At 44.2% G+C, this 16,519-nt stretch overlaps 19 non-coding genes and 3 pseudogenes across 19 annotated transcripts; all 22 read left to right on the forward strand.

Moving 5' to 3' along the window:
• The first annotated feature begins 255 nt into the window (after positions 1 to 255).
• LOC130400028 (5S ribosomal RNA) lies at positions 256 to 374 on the forward strand. Its single transcript, XR_008902514.1, has one exon. It is a non-coding gene; the product is annotated as a 5S ribosomal RNA (ribosomal RNA).
• A 516-nt stretch (positions 375 to 890) lies between these two features.
• LOC130394248 (5S ribosomal RNA) lies at positions 891 to 1,008 on the forward strand. Its single transcript, XR_008897426.1, has one exon. It is a non-coding gene; the product is annotated as a 5S ribosomal RNA (ribosomal RNA).
• A 2,170-nt stretch (positions 1,009 to 3,178) lies between these two features.
• On the forward strand, positions 3,179 to 3,297 carry LOC130394876 (5S ribosomal RNA). Its single transcript, XR_008897992.1, has one exon. It is a non-coding gene; the product is annotated as a 5S ribosomal RNA (ribosomal RNA).
• A 524-nt stretch (positions 3,298 to 3,821) lies between these two features.
• Positions 3,822 to 3,938, forward strand: LOC130396272 (5S ribosomal RNA; annotated as a pseudogene).
• Positions 3,939 to 4,465: 527 nt separating this feature from the next.
• LOC130394598 (5S ribosomal RNA) lies at positions 4,466 to 4,583 on the forward strand. Its single transcript, XR_008897740.1, has one exon. It is a non-coding gene; the product is annotated as a 5S ribosomal RNA (ribosomal RNA).
• Positions 4,584 to 5,110: 527 nt separating this feature from the next.
• On the forward strand, positions 5,111 to 5,228 carry LOC130396094 (5S ribosomal RNA; annotated as a pseudogene).
• Positions 5,229 to 5,756: 528 nt separating this feature from the next.
• On the forward strand, positions 5,757 to 5,876 carry LOC130400766 (5S ribosomal RNA). Its single transcript, XR_008903239.1, has one exon. It is a non-coding gene; the product is annotated as a 5S ribosomal RNA (ribosomal RNA).
• A 529-nt stretch (positions 5,877 to 6,405) lies between these two features.
• Positions 6,406 to 6,523, forward strand: LOC130394473 (5S ribosomal RNA). Its single transcript, XR_008897627.1, has one exon. It is a non-coding gene; the product is annotated as a 5S ribosomal RNA (ribosomal RNA).
• Positions 6,524 to 7,052: 529 nt separating this feature from the next.
• LOC130401037 (5S ribosomal RNA) lies at positions 7,053 to 7,172 on the forward strand. Its single transcript, XR_008903499.1, has one exon. It is a non-coding gene; the product is annotated as a 5S ribosomal RNA (ribosomal RNA).
• A 529-nt stretch (positions 7,173 to 7,701) lies between these two features.
• LOC130396077 (5S ribosomal RNA) lies at positions 7,702 to 7,820 on the forward strand (annotated as a pseudogene).
• A 518-nt stretch (positions 7,821 to 8,338) lies between these two features.
• Positions 8,339 to 8,457, forward strand: LOC130400029 (5S ribosomal RNA). The gene has a single exon (XR_008902515.1). It is a non-coding gene; the product is annotated as a 5S ribosomal RNA (ribosomal RNA).
• Positions 8,458 to 8,975: 518 nt separating this feature from the next.
• On the forward strand, positions 8,976 to 9,096 carry LOC130394889 (5S ribosomal RNA). The gene has a single exon (XR_008898004.1). It is a non-coding gene; the product is annotated as a 5S ribosomal RNA (ribosomal RNA).
• A 518-nt stretch (positions 9,097 to 9,614) lies between these two features.
• Positions 9,615 to 9,733, forward strand: LOC130400753 (5S ribosomal RNA). The gene has a single exon (XR_008903227.1). It is a non-coding gene; the product is annotated as a 5S ribosomal RNA (ribosomal RNA).
• A 529-nt stretch (positions 9,734 to 10,262) lies between these two features.
• Positions 10,263 to 10,381, forward strand: LOC130394115 (5S ribosomal RNA). Its single transcript, XR_008897305.1, has one exon. It is a non-coding gene; the product is annotated as a 5S ribosomal RNA (ribosomal RNA).
• A 520-nt stretch (positions 10,382 to 10,901) lies between these two features.
• On the forward strand, positions 10,902 to 11,019 carry LOC130395283 (5S ribosomal RNA). Its single transcript, XR_008898357.1, has one exon. It is a non-coding gene; the product is annotated as a 5S ribosomal RNA (ribosomal RNA).
• Positions 11,020 to 11,537: 518 nt separating this feature from the next.
• LOC130400030 (5S ribosomal RNA) lies at positions 11,538 to 11,656 on the forward strand. Its single transcript, XR_008902516.1, has one exon. It is a non-coding gene; the product is annotated as a 5S ribosomal RNA (ribosomal RNA).
• A 517-nt stretch (positions 11,657 to 12,173) lies between these two features.
• On the forward strand, positions 12,174 to 12,292 carry LOC130400653 (5S ribosomal RNA). The gene has a single exon (XR_008903131.1). It is a non-coding gene; the product is annotated as a 5S ribosomal RNA (ribosomal RNA).
• A 518-nt stretch (positions 12,293 to 12,810) lies between these two features.
• On the forward strand, positions 12,811 to 12,930 carry LOC130395153 (5S ribosomal RNA). The gene has a single exon (XR_008898241.1). It is a non-coding gene; the product is annotated as a 5S ribosomal RNA (ribosomal RNA).
• Positions 12,931 to 13,459: 529 nt separating this feature from the next.
• On the forward strand, positions 13,460 to 13,578 carry LOC130394321 (5S ribosomal RNA). The gene has a single exon (XR_008897491.1). It is a non-coding gene; the product is annotated as a 5S ribosomal RNA (ribosomal RNA).
• A 518-nt stretch (positions 13,579 to 14,096) lies between these two features.
• On the forward strand, positions 14,097 to 14,215 carry LOC130400448 (5S ribosomal RNA). Its single transcript, XR_008902931.1, has one exon. It is a non-coding gene; the product is annotated as a 5S ribosomal RNA (ribosomal RNA).
• A 519-nt stretch (positions 14,216 to 14,734) lies between these two features.
• LOC130395169 (5S ribosomal RNA) lies at positions 14,735 to 14,853 on the forward strand. Its single transcript, XR_008898255.1, has one exon. It is a non-coding gene; the product is annotated as a 5S ribosomal RNA (ribosomal RNA).
• A 519-nt stretch (positions 14,854 to 15,372) lies between these two features.
• On the forward strand, positions 15,373 to 15,491 carry LOC130401264 (5S ribosomal RNA). Its single transcript, XR_008903728.1, has one exon. It is a non-coding gene; the product is annotated as a 5S ribosomal RNA (ribosomal RNA).
• Positions 15,492 to 16,519: the final 1,028 nt, after the last annotated feature.

Consider the following 16,519-nt stretch of genomic DNA (forward strand, 5'->3'; position numbering starts at 1 on the left):
ACCCATTCTCTGACACTTTAACCGTTAACCTTGGTTCAAACATTTAACATCACACGCACACGCAGTGTATTTCAGATAATTAATGAATTCAGATGTCACAATGATCGTTTACATGGATAAGGAGTCCTACTGAATCAATTACTGCCGTTTATATCTAACTAATGATTGTTTTTGTAAGTGTAACGTCGAGCCTCAGCAGCTTTCTCACTCCTTATGTGCTACTGTATAAAACCTGGTTTTGCGCCTGCACTAATTGCTTACGGCCATACCACCCTGAACACGCCCGATCTCGTCTGATCTCGGAAGCTAAGTAGGGTCGGGCCTGGTTAGTACTTGGATGGGAGACCGCCTGGGAATACCAGGTGCTGTAAGCTTTTCTTTTTCAACTCGAGCTCATTGACTCCGTGGCGTACCGTGACCTGATGTTTACTGCCAACCGCTTTGGAGGATTTAAGCAACATACAAAAACTGACAACGTCTCAAAACTATTTTTGTGAAACATGAGGACAGTATAGTGATACTGCCAGCAGGGAGCACCAGAGAGCTGAACCGACAGTTGTACATTTCTTAAACTTTCACCAACACAAACACGCACGCTCACTTCAGATCATGGGAGGACGTCAAAAAATCACCACCCATTCTCTGACACTTTAACCGTTAACCTTGGTTCAAACATTTAACATCACACGCACACGCAGTGTATTTCAGATAATTAATGAATTCAGATGTCACAATGATCGTTTACATGGATAAGGAGTCCTACTGAATCAATTACTGCCGTTTATATCTAACTAATGATTGTTTTTGTAAAAGTGTAACGTCGAGCCTCAGCAGCTTTCTCACTCCTTATGTGCTACTGTATAAAACCTGGTTTTGCGCCTGCACTAATTGCTTACGGCCATACCACCCTGAACACGCCCGATCTCGTCTGATCTCGGAAGCTAAGCAGGGTCGGGCCTGGTTAGTACTTGGATGGGAACCGCCTGGGAATACCAGGTGCTGTAAGCTTTTTCTTTTTCAACTCGAGCTCATTGACTCCGTGGCGTACCGTGACCTGATGTTTACTGCCAACCGCTTTGGAGGATTTAAGCAACATACAAAAACTGACAACGTCTCTCAAAACTCTTTTTGTGAAACATGAGGACAGTATAGTGATACTGCCAGCAGGGAGCACCAGAGAGCTGAACCGACAGTTGTACATTTCTTAAACTTTCACCAACACAAACACGCACGCTCACTTCAGAGGGGTGTTCCACGAACGGAGGTTTAACAAACACTGAGTTAACGCTGAACTCTAGGTTGATTGACCCTGTGCCGACCAACCCAGAGTTTTCGGTTCCACAGCAGCGGTTATGCATTAGTTCAATCAACTCGGGGTTGGTTAACACAGGGTTGTGCGCGTCCACGCCAAACTTAAAAAGACGTGATGTATGGATCATGGAAACCCTGATCGATATGGCGAAACGGGCCGCTTATTTCAATGAAATGGAACTCCAGGTTCTCCTGGAGAGCTATGACGAGGAGAAGGACATTATCACAAGAAAAGGGAACGCTAAAACCTCTGGAACCCGGAGAACCAAAGCCTGGCAGCGGATCGCTGACCGCGTAAATGCGTTAGTTACACGTCAAAAGCATGATCCTTAATATTTGAGCCATGAATATATAAATATCCCAGTTAAGCATTCTTAAAGATCCTACCACATAACCCCTTTCTTCTAAAACAATATGTACTACCGATTGCTTCCAAGCGGTCAGAGGATCAAGTATAAAAATGAAGTATAAAAAACATACAAACTGGTAAGCTTTTCCCACCATCGTATTGGTATAAATTTAAATAAGCCATTTTTTTAAGCCAATCGTGAAAAGGCCGACAGTCGGCAGACTGGATCTGGCCCTCAAATTGTCTTGACCCCGGTGGAGGAGCTGTTAATAAACATAAATTCAGGGCGCCCTGGCATGGAGGGGGTAGGTACCTACCTACCACCTCAGAGAGTCATGGGCCATACCCCACACTGGTTGAATGTAGGTTTTTGTGTTTTCTTGTATTTTAGATTTTTTTTGCCTTCGAAGTAACACATGCAAACCGTGTGCTTGCCACAGCGCATACTATTCCAAATGTTTATTTTTTGGTAACTGGGTAGAAAACCTAAAAGTGACAATTCATCAACTTCACAGATCAAGATGGATCAGTGCTTGTAATGAAGCCGCCGGCTACGATCGAACATTCTCCAGTGGATGCAAGTCCGTTAGGACTATTTTATACTTTATGTTGTAAATGCCTCTCGGCATAGTACTCAGACAATATTGCTTTTTGTATGATAGGAGGCCGATACAAATCTTGGATGGGTCATCTGAAACGACTGTGATGTGCTCAGCATCTCCAGCATTATAGCCTAGATAAAACTACCATTTGAAAAAAACGGAGGGCTACGCAAATAGTCTGGAGTGAACTGAGGCCAGGTCCTCGATTGGTAGTGTTGGCTATGTAAGGCTATTTAAATATATTAAAGATTTGCGCGAGAATCTATATCTCTCCACTCCAGCAAAAAGTCATCCAATATGCCAAGATGTCGAGCCGTGGTCTTATCAATCGCTCCCGGTGGATTGCACGTATAATTTGCGCTCTGATATCAGCAGTTCTCTCATCAAAAGGGCATGCCATTGTGAACACATGAAATCTGCGGTGAACGCCGGTTGAAATACCCAAAACCGGGTTATGTTTCAAACTTAACCTGCGCAAAACCTGGTCCGACCAGGTTTGATTCAGAGCATATGTTGCTATAGCAACTAACATACCGTGATCCTTTTGGAACGGAAAACCTAGGGTTACAGCAAACCCTGGGTTAACTTACCCGGTTATGTGATAAAACCGGCTTTGTGGAACACCCCACAGATCATGGGAGGACGTCAAAAATCACCACCCATTCTCTGACACTTTAAAACCGTTAACCTTGGTTCAAACATTTACATCACACGCACACTCAGTGTATTTCAGAGAATATGAATTCAGATGTCCACAATGATCGTTTACATGGATAAAGGAGTCCTACTGAATCATTACTGCCGTTTTATATCTAACTAATGATTGTTTTTGTAAAAGTGTAACGTCGAGCCTCAGCAGCTTTCTCAACTCCTTATGTGCTACTGTATAAAACCTGGTTTTGCGCCTGCACTAATTGCTTACGGCCATACCACCCTGAACACACCCGATCTCGTTTGATCTGGGAAGCTAAGCAGGGTCGGGCCTGGTTAGTACTTGGATGGGAGACCGCCTGGGAATACCAGGTGCTATAAGCTTTTTCTTTTTCAACTCGAGTAATGCCTCCGTGGCATACCGTGGCGTACCGTGACTGATGCTGTACTGCCAACCGCTTTTGGAGGATTTAAGAACCATACAAAAACTGACAACGTCTCTCAAACTATTTTTGTGAAACATGAGGACAGTATAGTGATACTGCCAGCAGGGAGCACCAGAGAGCTGAACCGACAGTTGTACATTTCTTAAACTTTCACCAACACAAACACGCACGCTCACTTCAGATCATGGGAGGACGTCAAAAAAATCACCACCCATCTCTGACACTTTACCGTTAACCTTGGTTCAAACATTTACATCACACGCACACACGCAGTGTATTTCAGATAATTAATGAATTCAGATGTCACAATGATCGTTTACATGGATAAGGGTCCTACTGAATCATTACTGCCGTTTATACTAACTAATGATGTTTTTGTAAGAGTGTAACGTCGAGCCTCAGCAGCTTTCTCACTCCTTATGTGCTACTGTATAAAACATGGTTTTGCGCCTGCACTAATTGGCTTACGGCCATACCACCTGAACACGCCGATCTCGTCTGATCTCGGAAGCTAAGCAGGGTCGGGCCTGGTTAGTACTTGGATGGGAGACCTGCCTGGGAATACCAGTGCTGTAGCTTTTTCTTTTTCCAACTCGAGCTCATTGCACTAGTGGCTACCGTGGCGTACCGTGACCTGATGTTTACTGCCAACCGCTTTGGAGGATTTAAGCAACATACAAAAACTGACAACGTCTCTCAAACTATTTTTGTGAAACATGAGGACAGTATAGTGATACTGCCAGCAGGGAGCACCAGAGAGCTGAACCGACAGTTGTACATTTCTTAAACTTTCACCAACACAAACCACGCACGCTCACTTCAGATCATGGGAGGACGTCAAAAAATCACCACCCATTCTCTGACACTTTAACCGTTAACCTTGGTTCAAACATTTAACATCACACGCACACGCAGTGTATTTCAGATAATTAATGAATTCAGATGTCACAATGATCGTTTACATGGATAAGGAGTCCTACTGAATCAATTACTGCCGTTTATATCTAACTAATGATTGTTTTTGTAAAGTGTAACGTCGAGCCTCAGCAGCTTTCTCACTCCTTATGTGCTACTGTATAAAACCTGGTTTTGCGCCTGCACTAATTGCTTACGGCCATACCACCTGAACACGCCCGATCTCGTCTGATCTCGGAAGCTAAGCAGGGTCGGGCCTGGTTAGTACTTGGATGGGAGACCGCCTGGGAATACCAGGTGCTGTAAGCTTTTCTTTTTCAACTCGAGCTCATTGCCTCCGTGGCCTACCGTGGCGTACCGTGACCTGATGTTTACTGCCAACCGCTTTGGAGGATTTAAGCAACATACAAAAACTGACAACGTCTCTCAAAACTATTTTTGTGAAACATGAGGACAGTATAGTGATACTGCCAGCAGGGAGCACCAGAGAGCTGAAACGACAGTTGTACATTCCTTAAACTTTCACCAACACAAACACGCACGCTCACTTCAGATCATGGAGGACGTCAAAAAATCACCACCCATTCTCTGACACTTTAACCGTTAACCTTGGTTCAAACATTTAACATCACACGCACACGCAGTGTATTTCAGATAATTAATGAATTCAGATGTCACAATGATCGTTTACATGGATAAGGAGTCCTACTGAATCAATTACTGCCGTTTATATCTAACTAATGATTGTTTTTGTAAAAGTGTAACGTCGAGCCTCAGCAGCTTTCTCACTCCTTATGTGCTACTGTATAAACCTGGTTTTGGCGCCTGCACTAATTGCTTCGGCCATACCACCCCTGAACACGCCCGATCTCGTCTGATCTCGGAAGCTAAGCAGGGTCGGGCCTGGTTAGTACTTGGATGGGAGACCGCCTGGAATACCAGGTGCTGTAAGCTTATTCTTTTTCAACTCGAGCTCATTGCCTCCGTGGCCTAACGTGGCGTACCGTGACCTGATGTTTACTGCCAACCGCTTTGGAGGATTTAAGCAACATACAAAAACTGACAACGTCTCTCAAAACTATTTTGTGAAACATGAGGACAGTATAGTGATACTGCCAGCAGGGAGCACCAGAGAGCTGAACCGACAGTTGTACATTTCTTAAACTTTCACCAACACAAACACGCACGCTCACTTCAGATCATGGGAGGACGTCAAAAAATCACCACCCATTCTCTGACACTTTAACCGTTAACCTTGGTTCAAACATTTAACATCACACGCACACGCAGTGTATTTCAGATAATTAATGAATTCAGATGTCACAATGATCGTTTACATGGATAAGGAGTCCTACTGAATCAATTACTGCCGTTTATATCTAACTAATGATTGTTTTTGTAAAAGTGTAACGTCGAGCCTCAGCAGCTTTCTCACTCCTTATGTGCTACTGTATAAAACCTGGTTTTGCGCCTGCACTAATTGCTTACGGCCATACCACCCTGAACACGCCCGATCTCGTCTGAATCTCGGAAGCTAAGCAGGGTCGGGCCTGGTTAGTACTTGGATGGGAGACCGCCTGGGAATACCAGGTGCTGTAAGCTTTTTCTTTTCAACTCGAGCTCATTGACTCCGTGGCCTACCGTGGCGTACCGTGACCTGATTGTTTACTGCCAACCGCTTTGGAGGATTTAAGCAACATACAAAAACTGACAACGTCTCTCAAAACTATTTTTGTGAAACATGAGGACAGTATAGTGATACTGCCAGCAGGGAGCACCAGAGAGCTGAAACCGACAGTTGTACATTTCTTAAACTTTCACCAACACCAACACGCACGCTCACTTCAGATCATGGGAGGACGTCAAAAAATCACCACCCATTCTCTGACACTTTAACCGTTAACCTTGGTTCAAACATTTAACATCACACGCACACGCAGTGTATTTCAGATAATTAATGAATTCAGATGTCACAATGATCGTTTACATGGATAAGGAGTCCTACTGAATCAATTACTGCCGTTTATATCTAACTAATGATTGTTTTTGTAGAGTGTAACGTCGAGCCTCAGCAGCTTTCTCACTCCTTATGTGCTACTGTATAAAACCTGGTTTTGCGCCTGCACTAATTGCTTACGGCCATACCACCCTGAACACGCCCGATCTCGTCTGATCTCGGAAGCTAAGCAGGGTCGGCCTGGTTAGTACTTGGATGGGAGACCGCCTGGGAATACCAGGTGCTGTAAGCTTTTTCTTTTTCAACTCGAGCTCATTGACTCCGTGGCCTACCGTGGCGTACCGTGACCTGATGTTTACTGCCAACCGCTTTGGAGGATTTAAGCAACATACAAAAACTGACAACGTCTCTCAAAACTATTTTTGTGAAACATGAGGACAGTATAGTGATACTGCCAGCAGGGAGCACCAGAGAGCTGAACCGACAGTTGTACATTTCTTAAACTTTCACCAACACAAACACGCACGCTCACTTCAGATCATGGGAGGACGTCAAAAAATCACCACCCATTCTCTGACACTTTAACCGTTAACCTTGGTTCAAACATTTAACATCACACGCACACGCAGTGTATTTCAGATAATTAATGAATTCAGATGTCACAATGATCGTTTACATGGATAAGGAGTCCTACTGAATCAATTACTGCCGTTTATATCTAACTAATGATTGTTTTTGTAAAAGTGTAACGTCGAGCCTCAGCAGCTTTCTCACTCCTTATGTGCTACTGTATAAAACCTGGTTTTGCGCCTGCACTATTTGCTTACGGCCATACCACCCTGAACACGCCCGATCTCGTCTGATCTCGGAAGCTAAGCAGGGTCGGGCCTGGTTAGTACTTGGGATGGGAGACCGCCTGGGAATACCAGGTGCTGTAAGCTTTTTCTTTTTCAACTCGAGCTCATTGACCCCGTGGCCTACCGTGGCGTACCGTGACCTGATGTTTACTGCCAACCGCTTTGGAGGATTTAAGCTACATACAAAAACTGACAACGTCTCTCAAAACTATTTTTGTGAAACATGAGGACAGTATAGTGATACTGCCAGCAGGGAGCACCAGAGAGCTGAACCGACAGTTGTACATTTCTTAAACTTTCACCAACACAAACACGCACGCTCACTTCAGATCATGGGAGGACGTCAAAAAATCACCACCCATTCTCTGACACTTTAACCGTTAACCTTGGTTCAAACATTTAACATCACACGCACACGCAGTGTATTTCAGATAATTAATGAATTCAGATGTCACAATGATCGTTTACATGGATAAGGAGTCCTACTGAATCAATTACTGCCGTTTATATCTAACTAATGATTGTTTTTGTAAGAGTGTAACGTCGAGCCTCAGCAGCTTTCTCACTCCTTATGTGCTACTGTATAAAACCTGGTTTTGCGCCTGCACTAATTGCTTACGGCCATTACACCCTGAATACGCCCAATCTCGTCTGATCTCGGAAGCTAAGCAGGGTCGGGCCTGGTTAGTACTTGGATGGGAGATCCGCCTGGAATACCAGGTGCTGTAAGCTTTTTCTTTTTCAACTCGAGCTCATTGACTCCGTGGCGTACCGTGACCTGATGTTTACTGCCAACCGCTTTGGAGGATTTAAGCAACATACAAAAACTGACAACGTCTCTCAAAACTATTTTGTGAAACATGCGGACAGTATAGTGATACTGCCAGCAGGGAGCACCAGAGAGCTGAACCGACAGTTGTACATTTCTTAAACTTTCACCAACACAAACACGCACGCTCACTTCAGATCATGGGAGGACGTCAAAAAATCACCACCCATTCTCTGACACTTTAACCGTTAACCTTGGTTCAAACATTTAACATCACACGCACACGCAGTGTATTTCAGATAATTAATGAATTCAGATGTCACAATGATCGTTTACATGGATAAGGAGTCCTACTGAATCAATTACTGCCGTTTATATCTAACTAATGATTGTTTTTGTAAGAGTGTAACGTCGAGCCTCAGCAGCTTTCTCACTCCTTATGTGCTACTGTATAAAACCTGGTTTTGCGCCTGCACTAATTGCTTACGGCCATACCACCCTGAACACGCCCGATCTCGTCTGATCTCGGAAGCTAAGTAGGGTCGGGCCTGGTTAGTACTTGGATGGGAGACCGCCTGGGAATACCAGGTGCTGTAAGCTTATTCTTTTTCAACTCGAGCTCATTGACTCCGTGGCGTACCGTGACCTGATGTTTACTGCCAACCGCTTTGGAGGATTTAAGCAACATACAAAAACTGACAACGTCTCTCAAAACTATTTTTGTGAAACATGAGGACAGTATAGTGATACTGCCAGCAGGGAGCACCAGAGAGCTGAACCGACAGTTGTACATTTCTTAAACTTTCACCAACACAAACACGCACGCTCACTTCAGATCATGGGAGGACGTCAAAAAATCACCACCCATTCTCTGACACTTTAACCGTTAACCTTGGTTCAACATTTAACATCACACGCACACGCAGTGTATTTCAGATAATTAATGAATTCAGATGTCACAATGATCGTTTACATGGATAAGGAGTCCTACTGAATCAATTACTGCCGTTTATATCTAACTAATGATTGTTTTTGTAAAAGTGTAACGTCGAGCCTCAGCAGCTTTCTCACTCCTTATGTGCTACTGTATAAAACCTGGTTTTGCGCCTGCACTAATTGCTTACGGCCATACCACCCTGAACACTGCCCGATCTCGTCTTGATCTCGGAAGCTAAGCAGGGTCGGGCCTGGTTAGTACTTGGATGGGAGACCGCCTGGGAATACCAGGTGCTATAAGCTTTTTCTTTTTCAACTCGAGCTCATTGACTCCGTGGCGTACCGTGACCTGATGTTTACTGCCAACCGCTTTGGAGGATTTAAGCAACATACAAAAACTGACAACGTCTCTCAAACTATTTTTGTGAAACATGAGGACAGTATAGTGATACTGCCAGCAGGGAGCACCAGAGAGCTGAACCGACAGTTGTACATTTCTTAAACTTTCACCAACACAAACACGCACGCTCACTTCAGATCATGGGAGGACGTCAATAAATCACCACCCATTCTCTGACACTTTAATCGTTAACCTTGGTTCAAACATTTAACATCACACGCACACGCAGTGTATTTCAGATAATTAATGAATTCAGATGTCACAATGATCGTTTACATGGATAAGGAGTCCTACTGAATCAATTACTGCCGTTTATATCTAACTAATGATTGTTTTTGTAAGAGTGTAACGTCGAGCCTCAGCAGCTTTCTCACTCCTTATGTGCTACTGTATAAAACCTGGTTTTGCGCCTGCACTAATTGCTTACGGCCATACCACCCTGAACACGCCCGATCTCGTCTGATCTCGGAAGCTAAGCAGGGTTGCGCCTGGTTAGTACTTGGATGGGAGACCGCCTGGGAATACCAGGTGCTGTAAGCTTTTTCTTTTTCAACTCGAGCTCATTGCCTCCGTGGCCTACCGTGGCGTACCGTGACCTGATGTTTACTGCCAACCGCTTTGGAGGATTTAAGCAACATACAAAAACTGACAACGTCTCTCAAAACTATTTTTGTGAAACATGAGGACAGTATAGTGATACTGCCAGCAGGGAGCACCAGAGAGCTGAACCGACAGTTGTACATTTCTTAAACTTTCACCAACACAAACACGCACGCTCACTTCAGATCATGGGAGGACGTCAAAAAATCACCACCCATTCTCTGACACTTTAACCGTTAACCTTGGTTCAAACATTTAACATCACACGCACACGCAGTGTATTTCAGATAATTAATGAATTCAGATGTCACAATGATCGTTTACATGGATAAGGAGTTCTACTGAATCAATTACTGCCGTTTATATCTAACTAATGATTGTTTTTGTAAGAGTGTAACGTCGAGCCTCAGCAGCTTTCTCACTCCTTATGTGCTGCTGTATAAAACCTGGTTTTGCGCCTGCACTATTTGCTTACGGCCATACCACCCTGAACACGCCCGATCTCGTCTGATCTCGGCAACTAAGCAGGGTCGGGCCTGGTTAGTACTTGGATGGGAGACCGCCTGGGAATACCAGGTGCTGTAAGCGTTTTCTTTTTCAACTCGAGCTCATTGACTCCGTGGCGTACCGTGACCTGATGTTTACTGCCAACCGCTTTGGAGGATTTAAGCTACATACAAAAACTGACAACGTCTCTCAAAACTATTTTTGTGAAACATGAGGACAGTATAGTGATACTGCCAGCAGGGAGCACCAGAGAGCTGAACCGACAGTTGTACATTTCTTAAACTTTCACCAACACAAACACGCACGCTCACTTCAGATCATGGGAGGACGTCAAAAAATCACCACCCATTCTCTGACACTTTAACCGTTAACCTTGGTTCAAACATTTAACATCACACGCACACGCAGTGTATTTCAGATAATTAATGAATTCAGATGTCACAATGATCGGTTTACATGGATAAGGAGTCCTACTGAATCAATTACTGCCGTTTATATCTAACTAATGATTGTTTTTGTAAGAGTGTAACGTCGAGCCTCAGCAGCTTTCTCACTCCTTATGTGCTACTGTATAAAACCTGGTTTTGCGCCTGCACTAATTGCTTACGGCCATTCCACCCTGAACACGCCCGATCTCGTCTGATCTCGGAAGCTAAGCAGGGTCGGGCCTGGTTAGTACTTGGATGGGAGTCCGCCTGGAATACCAGGTGCTGTAAGCTTTTTCTTTTTCAACTCGAGCTCATTGACTCCGTGGCGTACCGTGACCTGATGTTTACTGCCAACCGCTTTGGAGGATTTAAGCAACATACAAAAACTGACAACGTCTCTCAAAACTATTTTGTGAAACATGCGGACAGTATAGTGATACTGCCAGCAGGGAGCACCAGAGAGCTGAACCGACAGTTGTACATTTCTTAAACTTTCACCAACACAAACACGCACGCTCACTTCAGATCATGGGAGGACGTCAAAAAATCACCACCCATTCTCTGACACTTTAACCGTTAACCTTGGTTCAAACATTTAACATCACACGCACACGCAGTGTATTTCAGATAATTAATGAATTCAGATGTCACAATGATCGTTTACATGGATAAGGAGTCCTACTGAATCAATTACTGCCGTTTATATCTAACTAATGATTGTTTTTGTAAGAGTGTAACGTCGAGCCTCAGCAGCTTTCTCACTCCTTATGTGCTACTGTATAAAACCTGGTTTTGCGCCTGCACTAATTGCTTACGGCCATACCACCCTGAACACGCCCGATCTCGTCTGATCTCGGAAGCTAAGTAGGGTCGGGCCTGGTTAGTACTTGGATGGGAGACCGCCTGGGAATACCAGGTGCTGTAAGCTTATTCTTTTTCAACTCGAGCTCATTGACTCCGTGGCGTACCGTGACCTGATGTTTACTGCCAACCACTTTGGAGGATTTAAGCAACATACAAAAACTGACAACGTCTCAAAACTATTTTTGTGAAAAATGAGGACAGTATAGTGATACTGCCAGCAGGGAGCACCAGAGAGCTGAACCGACAGTTGTACATTTCTTAAACTTTCACCAACACAAACACGCACGCTCACTTCAGATCATGGGAGGACGTCAAAAAATCACCACCCATTCTCTGACACTTTAACCGTTAACCTTGGTTCAAACATTTAACATCACACGCACACGCAGTGTATTTCAGATAATTAATGAATTCAGATGTCACAATGATCGTTTACATGGATAAGGAGTCCTACTGAATCAATTACTGCCGTTTATATCTAACTAATGATTGTTTTTGTAAAAGTGTAACGTCGAGCCTCAGCAGCTTTCTCACTCCTTATGTGCTACTGTATAAAACCTGGTTTTGCGCCTGCACTAATTGCTTACGGCCATACCACCCTGAACACGCCCGATCTCGTTTGATCTCGGAAGCTAAGCAGGGTCGGGCCTGGTTAGTACTTGGATGGGAGACCGCCTGGGAATACCAGGTGCTATAAGCTTTTTCTTTTTCAACTCGAGCTCATTGACTCAGTGGCGTACCGTGACCTGATGTTTACTGCCAACCGCTTTGGAGGATTTAAGCAACATACAAAAACTGACAACGTCTCTCAAAACTATTTTTGTGAAACATGAGGACAGTATAGTGATACTGCCAGCAGGGAGCACCAGAGAGCTGAACCGACAGTTGTACATTTCTTAAACTTTCACCAACACAAACACCCACGCTCACTTCAGATCATGGGAGGACGTCAAAAATCACCACCCATTCTCTGACACTTTAACCGTTAACCTTGGTTCAAACATTTAACATCACACGCACACGCAGTGTATTTCAGATAATTAATGAATTCAGATGTCACAATGATCGTTTACATGGATAAGGAGTCCTACTGAATCAATTACTGCCGTTTATATCTAACTAATGATTGTTTTTGTAAGAGTGTAACGTCGAGCCTCAGCAGCTTTCTCACTCCTTATGTGCTACTGTATAAAACCTGGTTTTGCGCCTGCACTAATTGCTTACGGCCATACCACCCTGAACACTGCCCGATCTCGTCTGATCTCGGAAGCTAAGCAGGGTCCGGCCTGGTTAGTACTTGGATGGGAGACCGCCTGGGAATACCAGGTGCTGTAAGCTTTTTCTTTTTCAACTCGAGCTCATTGCCTCCGTGGCCTACCGTGGCGTACCGTGACCTGATGTTTACTGCCAACCGCTTTGGAGGATTTAAGCAACATACAAAAACTGACAACGTCTCTCAAAACTATTTTTGTGAAACATGAGGACAGTATAGTGATACTGCCAGCAGGGAGCACCAGATAGCTGAACCGACAGTTGTACATTTCTTAAACTTTCACCAACACAAACACGCACGCTCACTTCAGATCATGGGAGGACGTCAAAAAATCACCACCCATTCTCTGACACTTTAACCGTTAACCTTGGTTCAAACATTTAACATCACACGCACACGCAGTGTATTTCAGATAATTAATGAATTCAGATGTCACAATGATCGTTTACATGGATAAGGAGTTCTACTGAATCAATTACTGCCGTTTATATCTAACTAATGATTGTTTTTGTAAGAGTGTAACGTCGAGCCTCAGCAGCTTTCTCACTCCTTATGTGCTGCTGTATAAAACCTGGTTTTGCGCCTGCACTATTTGCTTACGGCCATACCACCCTGAACACGCCCGATCTCGTCTGATCTCGGCAACTAAGCAGGGTCGGGCCTGGTTAGTACTTGGGTGGGAGACCGCCTGGGAATACCAGGTGCTGTAAGCGTTTTCTTTTTCAACTCGAGCTCATTGACTCCGTGGCGTACCGTGACCTGATGTTTACTGCCAACCGCTTTGGAGGATTTAAGCTACATACAAAAACTGACAACGTCTCTCAAAACTATTTTTGTGAAACATGAGGACAGTATAGTGATACTGCCAGCAGGGAGCACCAGAGAGCTGAACCGACAGTTGTACATTTCTTAAACTTTCACCAACACAAACACGCACGCTCACTTCAGATCATGGGAGGACGTCAAAAAATCACCACCCATTCTCTGACACTTTAACCGTTAACCTTGGTTCAAACATTTAACATCACACGCACACGCAGTGTTTTCAGATAATTAATGAATTCAGATGTCACAATGATGGTTTACATGGATAAGGAGTCCTACTGAATCAATTACTGCCGTTTATATCTAACTAATGATTGTTTTTGTAAGAGTGTAACGTCGAGCCTCAGCAGCTTTCTCACTCCTTATGTGCTACTGTATAAAACCTGGTTTTGCGCCTGCACTAATTGCTTACGGCCATACCACCCTGAACACGCCCGATCTCGTCTGATCTCGGAAGCTAAGCAGGGTCGGGCCTGGTTAGTACTTGGATGGGAGTCCGCCTGGGAATACCAGGTGCTGTGAGCTTTTTCTTTTTCAACTCGAGCTCATTGACTCCGTGGCGTACCGTGACCTGATGTTTACTGCCAACCGCTTTGGAGGATTTAAGCAACATACAAAAACTGACAACGTCTCTCAAAACTATTTTTGTGAAACATGAGGACAGTATAGTGATACTGCCAGCAGGGAGCACCAGAGAGCTGAACCGACAGTTGTACATTTCTTAAACTTTCACCAACACAAACACGCACGCTCACTTCAGATCATGGGAGGACGTCAAAAAATCACCACCCATTCTCTGACACTTTAACCGTTAACCTTGGTTCAAACATTTAACATCACACGCACACGCAGTGTATTTCAGATAATTAATGAATTCAGATGTCACAATGATCGTTTACATGGATAAGGAGTCCTACTGAATCAATTACTGCCGTTTATATCTAACTAATGATTGTTTTTGTAAGAGTGTAACGTCGAGCCTCAGCAGCTTTCTCACTCCTTATGTGCTACTGTATAAAACCTGGTTTTGCGCCTGCACTAATTGCTTACGGCCATACCACCCTGAACACGCCCGATCTCGTCTGTTTTCGGAAGTTAACTAGGGTCGGGCCTGGTTAGTACTTGGATGGGAGACCGCCTGGGAATACCAGGTGCTGTAAGCTTATTCTTTTTCAACTCGAGCTCATTGACTCCGTGGCGTACCGTGACCTGATGTTTACTGCCAACCGCTTTGGAGGATTTAAGCAACATACAAAAACTGACAACGTCTCTCAAAACTATTTTTGTGAAACATGAGGACAGTATAGTGATACTGCCAGCAGGGAGCACCAGAGAGCTGAACCGACAGTTGTACATTTCTTAAACTTTCACCAACACAAACACGCACGCTCACTTCAGATCATGGGAGGACGTCAAAAAATCACCACCCATTCTCTGACACTTTAACCGTTAACCTTGGTTCAAACATTTAACATCACACGCACACGCAGTGTATTTCAGATAATTAATGAATTCAGATGTCACAATGATCGTTTACATGGATAAGGAGTCCTACTGAATCAATTACTGCCGTTTATATCTAACTAATGATTGTTTTTGTAAAAGTGTAACGTCGAGCCTCAGCAGCTTTCTCACTCCTTATGTGCTACTGTATAAAACCTGGTTTTGCGCCTGCACTAATTGCTTACGGCCATACCACCCTGAACACGCCCGATCTCGTTTGATCTCGGAAGCTAAGCAGGGTCGGGCCTGGTTAGTACTTGGATGGGAAACCGCCTGGGAATACCAGGTGCTATAAGCTTTTTCTTTTTCAACTCGAGCTAATTGACTCCGTGGCGTACCGTGACCTGATGTTTACTGCCAACCGCTTTGGAGGATTTAAGCAACATACAAAAACTGACAACGTCTCAAAACTATTTTTGTGAAACATGAGGACAGTATAGTGATACTGCCAGCAGGGAGCACCAGAGAGCTGAACCGACAGTTGTACATTTCTTAAACTTTCACCAACACAAACACGCACGCTCACTTCAGAGGGGTGTTCCACGAACGGAGGTTTAACAAACACTGAGTTAACGCTGAACTCTAGGTTGATTGACCCTGTGCCGACCAACCCAGAGTTTTCGGTTCCACAGCAGCGGTTATGCATTAGTTCAATCAACCCGGGGTTGGTTAACACAGGGTTGTGCGCGTCCACGCCAAACTTAAAAAGACGTGATGTATGGATCATGGAAACCCTGATCGATATGGCGAAACGGGCCGCTTATTTCAATGAAATGGAACTCCAGGTTCTCCTGGAGAGCTATGACGAGGAGAAGGACATTATCACAAGAAAAGGGAACGCTAAAACCTCTGGAACCCGGAGAGCCAAAGCCTGGCAGCGGATCGCTGACCACGTAAATGCGTTAGTTACATGTCAAAAGCATGATCCTTAATATTTGAGCCATGAATATATAAATATCCCAGACAGTTAAGCATTCTTAAAGATCCTACCACATAACCCCTTTCTTCTAAAACAATATGTAGCCTACTCTGATTGCTTCCAAGCGGTCAGAGGATCAAGTATAAAAATGAAGTATAAAAAACATACAAACTGGTAAGCTTTTCCCACCATCGTATTGGTATAAATTTACATAAGCCATTTTTTTAAGCCAATCGTGAAAAGGCCGACAGTCGGCAGACTGGATCTGGCCCTCAAATTGTCTTGACCCCGGTGGAGGAGCTGTTAATAAACATAAATTCAGGGCGCTCTGGCATGGAGGGGGTAGGCCTACCTATACCTACCACCTCAGAGAGTCATGGGCCATACCCCACACTGGTTGAATGTTG

This window comes from Gadus chalcogrammus, chromosome 12 (assembly GCF_026213295.1).
Source record: "Gadus chalcogrammus isolate NIFS_2021 chromosome 12, NIFS_Gcha_1.0, whole genome shotgun sequence".
Lineage (NCBI taxonomy): Eukaryota > Metazoa > Chordata > Actinopteri > Gadiformes > Gadidae > Gadus > Gadus chalcogrammus.